Below are 12,671 nucleotides of genomic sequence, written 5' to 3' on the forward strand. Positions count from 1 at the left end.
TCAGAATAGCAGCTACACCCTGATACAGGATTCCAGCCCTGGACTCTGATTGGCAGAAGGATGGAAGTGTTGACTGGTTCACAGCCTCTATATAAAAACTCAGCATAGGAACAGCAAGTTGTCCATGCAGTTGGAACCTCCTGAGTTTGCACACCTTCCTCTGCAATACCTGTTCCTGCTACTTGCTATTGTTCTCTTTGGTAATTTAACAACTCCTGGTTTGCAACTTTGCACTCTGGTCTCTCTCAAATTCTGATCTCTTGGCAATCTGATCCTGCCTGCCTCCTGAATCCCAGTCTGCCCTCTGAGTTCCTGACATCTGACCTGGCCTGACTCCTGCTCTAACCACTAGGTCAGACCACCTGTGTCCCAGTCGTGACAGTAAAAGCCATCCATAGAAATCCCCAGGAGAGGATTGCTGAGTATCAACATGAAAATGTAATTGAAATCTCTCATAAGGGACATTCCTACATACATAAACAAATTTCACATGACCCTCCTACAAGTTAATGTTAAAAGGGAATGAAAATCTACCTTTGTATGTTTTACCACTACCACTTCTCAGACAAGTAAAATAATGAAGAGTCGATACCTGTATCTTGTTAACTGTATAGGCACACGTATCCACTTACTTGAAGTCCTTTCACCTTCACAGAGCTCATCCATGCTCAACTGGCAGGTCTGGCTAGACATGAACAGATCCTAGTTGTCACCATAGTGGGGTCCCCTGCTAGCTCTCCCTCCCCTCCTCCATATCCCATCTCTCTGTTCACAGCAGGGGTCTCAGGCTCCTGGGAAGTACCCACAGTGGGTTCTGAGGTGCAGGCGGGATCTTCACCAAGTACGGCGTGCAGCTCAATGTAGAAGTGGCAGGTCTGCAGCTCAGCTCCTGATCAACTGCTGGCCTCATGGAACACCTGCCACAATTTCTTCGCTCTCACATGGCACTGCTGCTGATCTCTATCATACTCCTTCACCTGCATCCCCTGTGAAATCTTTTCATAAATGTCCACCTTGATACAGTTGGTCCATACTCTGCCTACACAGCCTCTTCTCCCCATGGGCCCTGGAGATCCTACTTCCTGTTTACTCCAGACAGGAGCACATGTGGTGCATAGAGCTAGTTGGTTGGGCAGTTGCATACAATGAGGAAGAGCTGCTGGGGAGTTTTGCCAAGCTGGGCAATCTGGGGAAAGCATTTAAAAAGAATGCAGGGTATTTTAAGGTGGGGTGGAGGTTCAGTCTTTGTGATGCCTGGGCAATGCAGTTAACAACTGCAAGCAGAACAGTCAGTGCTTCCCATTGTAGAACAGCTGCTGGAAGACTGTCCGGGTTGACATAGGTCATCCCTGGTCTACACTAGGGAGCTATTTTGAAAAATATTTATTTTCAAATAATAAGCAGAGCACCCATGCTACCAGGCTGTTATTTCAAAATAACAGGTTGGTTATTTCAAAATCTGTACTTCTGCTTTCCTAGGAGAATAATGCTAATTTCTAAATAGTTATTTAGAAAGAACGTTAGTGTGTATGCTCTGCTGCTGCTATTTTGAAATAACTGCTCCCCAGAGTAATTCAAAGTAATTACTCTCCAGTGCTTCCTGGGGCTGTAAGTCAAGGTAGCACATCCACAATAATGGAGCCTGCCCCAGACTAATTTTGAGGCTTACCTATAGGGTGGACACACTATTTCAATTTTGTTATTTTGTGAGTTATTAAATCGATATTAGTTATTTTGAAATAGATTCCTAGTGTGGACATGCCCTCAGTGTCTACGCTCACACTGCTGACCTCCTAAGTTGACCAGGGTTCAATGCTACTTGGGGAGGTGGTTTTACTGAGTTGCCTGAATGGGGCATTCAGATTGTCTGGAGACAAATTTGAGTTTAGACACCTGTACAAATAGATCTATGCAAGAATGCTGACCTAATTTCGTAGTGTAGACCAGGGCTCAATAAATAAATGACACTTAGGGTATGTCTACACTACTCCGCTAGTTCGAACTAGCGGGGTAATGTATGCATACCGAACGTGCAAATGAAGCCCGGGATTTGAATTTCCCGGGCTTCATTTGCATAAGCGGGGAGCCGCCATTTTTAAATCCCCGCTGGTTCGAACTCCGTGTAGCGCGGCTACACGGGGCTCGAACTAGGTAGTTCGGACTAGGATTCCTAGGTGTACCGGTAGTTCAGAATAGGAATCCTAGTCCGAACTACCTAGTTCGAGCCCCGTGTAGCCGCGCTACACAGGGTTCGAACCAGCGGGGATTTAAAAATGGCGGCTCCCCGCTTATGCAAATGAAGCCCGGGAAATTCAAATCCCGGGCTTCATTTGCACGTTCGGTATGCATACATTACCCCGCTAGTTCGAACTAGCGGGGTAGTGTAGACATACCCTTGGAGTTTTGCATGCCCACAGAATGTAACATTGGGCCTTGATGAATATCTGTAAGAGGGGCACCATGGGCTTGATCCTGCTCCCACTAAAAACAATGACAAAAACCTCCTACTGAGAATTAATGCTGACAGGTCTCAAAGAACATACTGCACCATATTCCTTGCAATTAAATCAATCACGCTCTAGATTTTAGACATGCAACCATAAAAGATGGCTATAATCATAAGATTACACATTTGTATATGCTGGAATAATGTTGTAAAAGCAGTTAGTACTTTATGTAATAAGACATGCTTAGAATTAGGCTTCCAAAATATAATAGTTCAGTACAGTATAGTGTCGTATCTGCTGGACGCCTGACAATATGAAGCATATTCAGAATATCAAAGCCCTATAAGGTTTGGTTTTATTTGAAATGTTAATAAGCATTTTAATTTTAATTTTAATTATATTAATATAATTATCTTCTCCCGCTTTAGGTTGTTTAATCAGGAGGAGTTCAAATTAGCATATAGCTTAATTTTCCTTACCACCATGGCTTCAGATAGTATTTGTGAAAATACTGGGCCTGATATCTGGTCTCTTTTACATTGTTTTTACTCCACTGTAACCTCTTTGACCTCAATAGAATTTCTCCTGATCTACCCAGTGTAAATAAGATCAGAATCTGGCTAAGGTGAAGCAATCGTAGCAGGACACAAAGTGGTTTTCAGGAACATAGGCACATTTTTGCACTTCCGTGAATAATCCAAGCACAACACAAAACTGAGGATGGTCCATCTGGTTTTAGGCTGCCTCTTTCTCCTTTTCAATCTGTTCTTAGGATCAGGTATGTAGTGAGATTTCACTTATATGAAAGCAGGGAAAACCATGCTAGCACAGAAAGGGAAAAGGTCCATCCTTTTAATCAGTGGAGAGCACCAAAGCCAAGAATTCAATTTTCAGACATGCATTTCTGAGTCGTTCTTTGTCTCAATTCACTTGAATGGAAAAGCTTTATGGGATTTTTATTTCATTTTGAAACAAACACATTTTTATTTTATGGTGCTGGAAAATTGTTTATTCTGGGATGCAAGAATCTGTACTGAGATAATGAACTATTCAGTTTTGGTCACTGATGTGAATCCAGTTGAGGTAACTAATGTTGCCCCCATGTATTGGTTGTTTTGTTCTGAATAAAAATGCATAAGTCCAATTTCTAACCGTTCGCTGTAACTAATACTAAAACGTTTGACACCCTTATTGACAGTCTCTGTGTGACAGGGAATGAACAAAGAAAAAATCCCCTCATTCCTATCAGTGGTTCATCCACATCAGAGTTATAACCCTTTGTGTGGGCAACACAGGGCAGCTGGCACTGTCAGGTCCAAATTACACTGGCTCTGTGGGTAGATAAAAGGCTTTAATCTCCAGAGCTGTCAGGCTAACATCTCCTACCAGCACTGCATTTGACTTTAAAAAGAATTAATCTTCCATGTCTGTCACTGAAACTCTTTAGTTTCCTGAACTACACCGGGTCTTAACCTAGCATTTTGTCTCTAATGGAACATTTCTCCTTCCATAAACAAACAAGCTAAAATTGTTTAAAAATACAGTACTTCCATTCGTTAATAATTTTCTTGACTAAAATAATGTGGACAAAAATGCAAGTGTAGTAACACTGTCAAAGGTTAGAGATAACCAGAATTACAACAAAACATTGAGATACATGTGCCTTAACTTTCTTTTGCAAAAGCCATGTTTTCAGCAGTTTTTTATCAAGTGAAGTTTCCTATTTGTTCATTTATAAGATTACTGATTTTAAGATCATCTTACAGCAAACACACACTGTGCTTTGATGATAAACCCAAGTCATTTTGCTTTGGATGCAGGCAAAATAACTCATTTCTTCCACACAAAATAAAAAACATATTTATTATACCTAACGTTGCTTGGAAACTTCCCATATTTGCCCTATCTGGAACTATAAGTACAAAACAAAACAAAACATATTTACAAATGACTCAATGAAATGTTGGATTCTTTTTAAAATCCTACCTATAAGTTTTAATGTAAATATTAACTTCTTTTCATATGGAGAGCTTACTCTTATTTATTTCTAGTAACAATTGTATATTTCATATTTCAAAATAGGAAAAGGTGCACTGTTGCTTGTTAATTGTTAACCAGTAATAGTCAAATATAATAATGCGCTGTCTGAAATGGGGGGGTTTATTAAAACAAGAACTGAGAGAACTATTTGCAGTGAGCAATTTTGTAGCTGAGTTTGCCCCCCAAACTGCCTGTGGTCGGATTTCCATTTCCATGAACTTGTGCATTCAAAATAATTAACACATTTTTTATGCAAACGTGTTTCAGCCTGTAGAATTCTGAATGTGTTCACAGGCGCTAGGATTTCAGCTATTTGATATTCACAATTCGATATTCAAACATGGTATGATCAGATATTTATATATAGGTCATATGGTATGTGCTTGTTCCCTGACAGAATGACCTTGACTCAGAGTAAAATTTCTGATCCAGTTTCTGCTTATTGATTTCAACTGGTTTTCCATAAATATTCTGTAAAATTTGTTTAAAATATGTGGTTTTGGAGAATATTCCTGCCAGCATGCATGCATGAAAGATTATTTGCAGAAAGTGAACACAAAAAGGTATAACAAAGTGCAACTGAAATCAATTCCACATTTGGAACAATATTTTTTTAGTTATTCACCCACTTCTAATTAAAATGTTCACGTGTCTCTCTGGCTGATGAGATGAAATATGAGAAAAGTATGTTATAATTTTTCTAGCCTTATGGCAATTCAAGATTTTGCCAACTTTTTTCTTGGCTAACCCTATGGATAATTGTTTTTCTACTATGTACATTTTATTATCCAAACCACATTATCTACCTACATAATGGTTACAGCAACAGTGCAAGCTTTAGTGTTCCCTTAGATTCTACAGAAATACAGAAAGACTAGAATCTTCATTTCACTCAGGCCACTTAACAGCTATTGCATGGTAACCTTCCTCCCATACAAATCTGGACTAACAATCTAGAGTTGAATGTGTGCCTATCCTAACATAAACTCTAAAGAACAGTATGGATCTGTAGCCATCAAATATGTCCATGTCCATGAATGTCTGATTTGGGATTCCAGGGAAATTCTGTGTGCAGACACCGTATGTGAAACAATACTTGCTGGACCTTGCTAGAACATGAATATTCCATCCTGATGATACCTAAGCAGGTGAGAGAACTTGCTCACTGAGTAGAGAAGATTGGACAAGAGCAACCCTTCGTTAAATCAAGTAGTTCCATTTCCCCTCAGAAAAATCTGTCACCCTCAGAATTCTTTTGACGGCACTCAAGACTCTCATTTAAATGGTGCATTGGTTGTTTATTTGAAGACCACTAATGCACATTTTCATAACACAAATGTTGCAACAAAAGTCATAGCATCATGCAAATGTAGGGCTTGAAGGTATCTTGAGAAGTCACCTAGTACAGCCCCCTGCTCTGAGGCAGGGTCAAATGTACTAGATCACCCCTAACCATATTCGAGCATGAGATATGGCTGAGAGCTTTATCTCATCTGCTTTCTTCTGTTATTAGCCATTACTCTGTAAATTATGTAGTTAAAACAAATCTATGCTTGGAATAAATTTCTGCTTTTCTGGCTACCAATTCATTTTGCCAAAGAAGTAAGGACTGAAGTGTCCTGGAGCTCAGTAGCAACACCCGGGATAAGGGTGGAACACGGTGCTTCAAAGATAATTAAATTTTCTTTGCCTTTATTCAAACATTCACATCCATATCAAAAGATTAATTAAGTGGGAAATGCAGAGAGACATGGGTATCCCAGCTTCCACCGGAGGTAAAAAGGGAAGGATGAAGGCAGGCTGGAAGGATTCCATTCCACGCTGGAGCTACTTGCTGCAGGACAGTATGCTTGTCTGTGTGTGTGACTTCTTTTGCTCTTAAAAGAGATGCTGGTCTTGATTGTGCAGGGCAGGAAATTTGTTGAGGAAGGAAGTAGCAATGGACGGATAAAATTTCGTTTAACATTCTAGAGAGAGAGAGAGGCTTATTGTTTATTATGAATATTCATTATAAATTTGCCTCTACGTTAATGCATCATCAGGAAGAGTCCTAGCTTCCTTCCAATTATCCATTTTTGGTAAGTGAATGCCAAATGGCTTGGGGAAAGATCTTAAGAGCATGAACTGTTCACGTCAGCTATTTGCAAATGGTTGCGTGCTTGGTCACCAGTGGAACGGTGAGCACCTCTCGCCCACAGTCCGGGGAAGCGCAGAGCTGCACCACCTTAGACAAGGCCCAGAGGAGGAATGCTTTGCTCCAGGCAGGGAAGTAATCTGTTATTTGCCTATTCCCCTTATGCACTGGATCAACTCCAATAGTCAGTAGGTTGCAGGAGGAAGCAAAGTCCAGCCTCTGCCCAGGCCTAGTGACAGACTTCACCAGGCCCTAGGCTATGCGTATGGGGACACTGCTCCAGGCACCCTGGAAGGGTACAGCCTCAGACAGAAGGAATGGGGGTAGGGGAGCCAGCCTGCAATGCCACCTGGACTGTGCTACAGCAGCAATTTTAAGGGCCCAGGTTTCTGGCCACCACTGCCACCGTGGTAGCAGCAGTGGCAGCCCGGAGCCCTGGGCTCTTTTAAATCACTGGGCTCTGAGGCAGCTGTCTCCTTTATCCTTTGGTGTCCCAGTCCTGCCCACTCCTTGTCCTCCTGCACAATGGATGGAGTATGGCCCCATGGAACCGCCGTGCCAGTCCCTTCCCTGTGACACAAATGAGAGGGCATATAGGACAAGTGATAATCTTACATACAACATTTTTTCTGTTCCTAGATTGAATGACAAAGACTTTACAAAGGCAAGGCTAATGAATAAGGCATTTTTGCTAGCAATAATCCTTTGTGTTGAAGTTCATGACACTTTCAGGATTCATCAGCATTGGCAAAAATATTTGGTAGCTCTCCAAATATTTGGTAGCTCTCCTGTGGGTAATTGCCCACTAATCACAGCACACTGAACCTGGGATGTATATCCATGAAGACATTGAGAAAATAGGTAATATTTTTAAAACTAGTCAACCAGCTTTCACGCTTTGCAACTGGGGAGAGAGAGGGAGGAAGAGTTTTTCTCAAGTTTGTCTGTTGAGATTTAAATATATATTTAGTCTGGGCACCACCGATCATTTTTACCATATGCATATGTGTCCCAAGAGACATATCAGAATGGGTTTGCCTAAGCCCCACTCCTCCCCTCCCTGCTAAACTAGGCTAAAAGACTGGGACCCAGATTCAAAAAAACACCTTTAAATGCCTAATTGCCACTACCTCCCAGAATCAGGCCCCATTGGGATTCAGAAATTTTCCCCTGTTCAGCTGCTTTCATGCACTGTAGGCCAGACTAACAACAATGTAGATAGAATCATGAGCTTTCGTGGGTACAACCCATTTCAGAGCTGAAGAAGTGGGTTGCATCCATGAAAGTTCATGATACTATCTACTTTTTTTGTTAGTCTCTATGGTGCTGTAGGACCATTAATTGATTTTTAAGTTTTTTCAATTACAGACTAACACAGCTAACCCCGTGAGACTAGCCAAAGCAAAACTCCTGGCAGGTAAGGAATCACAAAACAAGTTGTAGAAATGTTCCGTTTCCATTTGTTTATTTCAAAAGACCACTAGCTAAGAGGATTCTTCCTACATCAAGAATGGCATGAATGACAAATTGTGGTGTTTTAGATGCTGCTTGTAATTATTAGAATTGGAAGCACTGGCTGTTGGGAGTCTGGAAGCACAGGAAACAGGAAGGAGGGGGGAGGAGATGAGCCAGGGCTGAGTGAGAGCAACAGAGGGGTGCAGCAGCAGCTTTGTAAAGAGGTTTCACCTTTGTTAAATAAAGGCCTGTTGAAGTTTGTTAGTACCTTGCTTGCATGATACAACACAAATGTGCCAGCTTATTTATATTTTAGTGGAACTGACTTTACTTTTTTAAATACATGCATGCACTTCAACAAAAAGAATTACTAGGATTTGGTAACCAGATGGAAAAATGTGGTCAAGTTGAAACTTTCCAGGTCCATTCATGCCTGCAAATTAATTAATTTTGTTTGCCATTTTATGATTATAAGTTATGAAGTGTTCCTGAAAAGCATTAATGATATAAGCAATCCAAGAGATGGGCTATTATGCCAGATTCTATCACTACACACATACTATGTTTTGTCAACAATGAAACACACCATTTGTGATATTTCCAAATGCAGCAACGCCCAATGCCATGTGTCAAAACTGGGATTAGTTCAGACAGGTAAATCTCTTGTTATTTGACAATTGCCAATTTAATTTCTAAGCAAACGGATATATTGTTCCACCGTGCCAATGAAAAATTATTGGAAAGAAGTGCTGACAGATACAGTCATCTTATAAGCATGTAAAAATGTTTAAAGAAAAACTACGGGAAAATATTGCTGCACTCATATTAAGGAAACATCCCTGATTTGTTGCATAGTTGCAATCTTTTATTTATCTAATTAATTGATGTTTACAGGCATTCCTATAGCTCACAAAGCATTCTGGAATTAAATGTCATAACATGCTTGAAAGGTAGCAAAGTATGATGATTTCCATTTTACAGATGGGGAAATGAAGACACACAATGTTTAAGGCCAGCATTTTCAGACATGTATAGCTAACGTTAGTTATCTACATCTAATCTGAGACTCTTAAATGGGTGAGGCTAATAAGAGTTATGGTGCATATATTTAGATGCCCCAATATGGATTTAGGTTACTAATTTTGTGTGCCTAAGATCCAGTCTGTTAAAGGCATTTAGGTGTTGCAACACTGAACAGAGCAACATCTAATTTAGAAAAAAGTTATGCATGTGAATATAATATATGTCATGTTGCTTTAGTGTATCTTTAAAATATGTGAATTTTTAAGAACTGCCAGGGGACTATTTTCAAACAAGTACATTCAAACATCAGTAATATATGCATTACAATACAAACTATATTTTTATAGTATAGTATTGCTCCTACACAGACATATTAAACAGCTGTTAGAAGATTAGATGGTGCTAATGATTTAGTGAAGGTGGCATAGAATCTTTTACCTCGAGCTGAAATGTCTACAAAAGTTCATTGGAATTTTTAACAAACTTATTTTAACTGCATTTGAATCCCTTGTGTGTTTATTTTCTGTAAACATTCTCAGTGCTGCCAGTTCTGACACATTTTAATGCCAATACTACAATTTTGTCCTCTGCTCTGAGTAGCCTTGTGGTGTTGTGAATTGCATGAGACAATGCTTTGTAGAATAAGGGAATGTGCAGGAATTTGCACATCTAGGCCAGGTCTACACTAGATCTGGAAGGTTGGCTTAATGTATGCAACTTCAGCTATATAGACTACGTAGCTGGAGTCGGCTTAACTTAAGCTGAGTTTGCTGGTGGTGGCTGGAGCTGCCTTCCGTGTTCTATATACGGGTCTATACTAAATCTGCTAAGTTAAATGCCAGAACATCAGTCTCCGGTACAGCAAGAATAGACATGCCTCTAGAGTCCTAGATCCTCAGCTTTGTGTCATTAAGATTGTGAAGGTCAGAAATATTAACTGTGAGCCAAGTTCACATATTTCAGAAATAACTTTCATTTACCAGTTTCAAACAGCCAAGAGCTTGCACAAGGCCACTATTGCCAAACTGTGAATAGAATGCAGGATTTTAATGTAATAGAACTAATAGATTGGCGCTTTTTCACATGGTCTTTCAGAAAAAAAAAATCATGGTAAATCAGATGTGTATGTAACCCGAACAAACAATATGGCTAAGTGTCATCTACTACACTGCACATATATGTTTAGTGCTGTGGAACTACTTCCAGGCTAAGAGAGATGATTCTTTAGCTCATCTTTCTGTGTCAGTGGCAGACAATAACCGACCTGTGGGCTGGACTCAGTTCACCAGGTTTAGCCCTTGGTGGGCAGCCACCACTGTATTTACCTGTGACTCTGCAGCTACGGGCACATGCAGCTCCCATTGGCTGTGGGTCACCATTACCGGCCAATGGGAGCTGCAGGAAGCGGTGTCCAGTACCATATCACTTCCTGCAGCACAGATCAATAAAGCAGAGGCAGCCCACCGGGGATAACCCTGGTGAAACGCCATCATCTTATTACCCACCACTGTTCTACATCCAGAGGCCCTGGGTTCAGTCTCCATACATGGCTCAAAGAGGGGTGATTACATTTGGCTTTGCTCTCCAGCTATTAGACCACAGTCTATTCCGAGGGCCACTCAGAGAAACAAAGAAACCAGATGCCCAGCATTCCCTTGCTGTCTCTCAAATACTTGTGTAACCTACTAACTCTGTATGTGTGTAGTGCTTCCCTAGATGGGAAGGGCCTGAGGTAAACACAATGAAGTTTAATAAGGACTAATGCAAAGTACTCCACTTCCGAAGGAACAATCCATTTCACATATACAGAATGGGAAGTGACTGTCTAGGAAGGAGTACGGCAGAAAGGGATCTAGGGGTTATAGTGGACCACAAGCTAAATATGAATCAACATTGTGGCACTGTTGCAAAGAAAGCAAATAGGATTCTGGGATGCATTAACAGGAGTGCTGTGAGCAAGACACAAGAAGTCATTCTTCCACACTACTCTGCACTGATTAGACCACAATTGGAGTATTGTGTCCAGTTCTGGGCGCCACATTTCAAGAAAGATGTGGAGAAATTGGAGAAGATCCAGAAAAGAGCAACAAGAATGATTAAAGATCTAGAAAACATGAGCTATGAGGGAAGACTGGAAGAATTGGGCTTATTTAGTTTGGAAAAGAAAAGACTGAGAGGGGACATGATAGCAGTTTTCAGGTATCTAAAAGGGTGTCACAAGGAGAAGGGAGAAAAATTGTTCTCCTTGGTCTCTAAGGATAGGATAAGAAGTAATGGACTTAAACTGCAGCAAAGGAGATTTAGGCTGAACATTAGGAAAAACTTCCTAACTGACAAGGTGGTTAAACACTGGAATAAATTGCCTATGGAGGTTGTGGAATCTCCATCTCTGGAGATATTTAAGAGCAGGTTAGACAGACACCTGTCAGGGATGGTCTAGACAGTACTGGGTCCTGACATGAGGACAGGGGATTGGACTCGATGACCTCTTAAAGTCCCTTCCAGTTCTAGTGTTCTATGATTGAAAAAGAACACCAAATTTACTATATTTGTAACATCTTATGATTTAATCCAGTCCCATAATTTCAGTGCTCTTGAGTCATGATTTCAGAATGTTGGCAATACCACTTATTATGTTTGTACAATGTTTACAACAATGGTGCCCTGATCTTGGGTGGGTCCTGTAGTGAGAGCCACCCCAGCAGGGAGCAAAAATAATTTCTCTCTGTAAATGGGTGACATCAGAACTGTCACTCAGGCCCTGGGGAATGGGTGTAGTAGTTCCAAAATCAGAAGACAGGCCAGAAAATATGACTTAATCTTTTTTGAAAATGTCATGATTTTTAAGCCAGGCTCATGATTATTGGTGGTGTGACTGATGCCTTTTGAACTTTTGGGTTGGCACTACTGTAGTCATACATCTGAGTTTTATTAGCATACAATTTAAAGGGCAAAATTTAAATTTGAGTATGCAAATATTAACTGAAAGAAAATTTTGAGTGGCAAGACCAAAGACCATTTTTAATTGTCTATTTAACATTCATATTTGCCAATAAAAACACACTGTTGCTGGTTAATTACATGAATTATCCAATCTCTGAACTGAGAGAATACTACATGAATCTGTAACTAGCCCAAATTCTTGAGTTTCAAATAGTCATAATGAACCATTGGCAAACAAGCTAAAGACTAAGAATTATTTCTTAAAGACACTAATGTATAATTTGAACCATGAATACACATGTTCCTATATTTGAGTAAACAATCATGACCTTTCTTCAGCACAGAGAACAGCTATCATCCTTTTGTATTCTTTTCCATATTTCAGGGGTTGAATAGATATTGAGTTAGTACAGAGTAGCTGCAATAATGCTAATATTGGTGAGGGAACTATCATTTGCCAGTGAAAAAGTAAAGACTTATGTTTAATTCAGTGTAGTCTCCTCTTACAATTTTAGTAAAGGTTTTAGGATATGCTTTTTAAAGCACTGCTCACAGGGGCTAAGTAAATACATGAGAATCTGTGAGATCACTGACAAAAGTAAGTTTTTAGCCCTCATGGCTGCAGGGTA

The 12,671-nt window shown here is 40.2% G+C and overlaps 1 long non-coding RNA gene across 1 annotated transcript in view; it reads right to left on the bottom strand.

The window, feature by feature from the left end:
* Window positions 1-2,338: 2,338 nt before the first annotated feature.
* The window catches only part of LOC142829978 (uncharacterized), a 141,404-nt gene continuing 131,071 nt past the window's right edge, over window positions 2,339-12,671 (bottom strand). The window contains exon 3 of the long non-coding RNA XR_016349949.1: window positions 2,339-6,454. This is a non-coding gene — a long non-coding RNA (uncharacterized LOC142829978). The remainder of the gene's footprint in view (window positions 6,455-12,671) is intronic.

The sequence above is a fragment of the Pelodiscus sinensis genome, chromosome 6, assembly GCF_052426305.1.
Source record: "Pelodiscus sinensis isolate ZL-2025 chromosome 6, ASM5242630v1, whole genome shotgun sequence".
Taxonomy (NCBI): Eukaryota; Metazoa; Chordata; order Testudines; family Trionychidae; genus Pelodiscus; species Pelodiscus sinensis.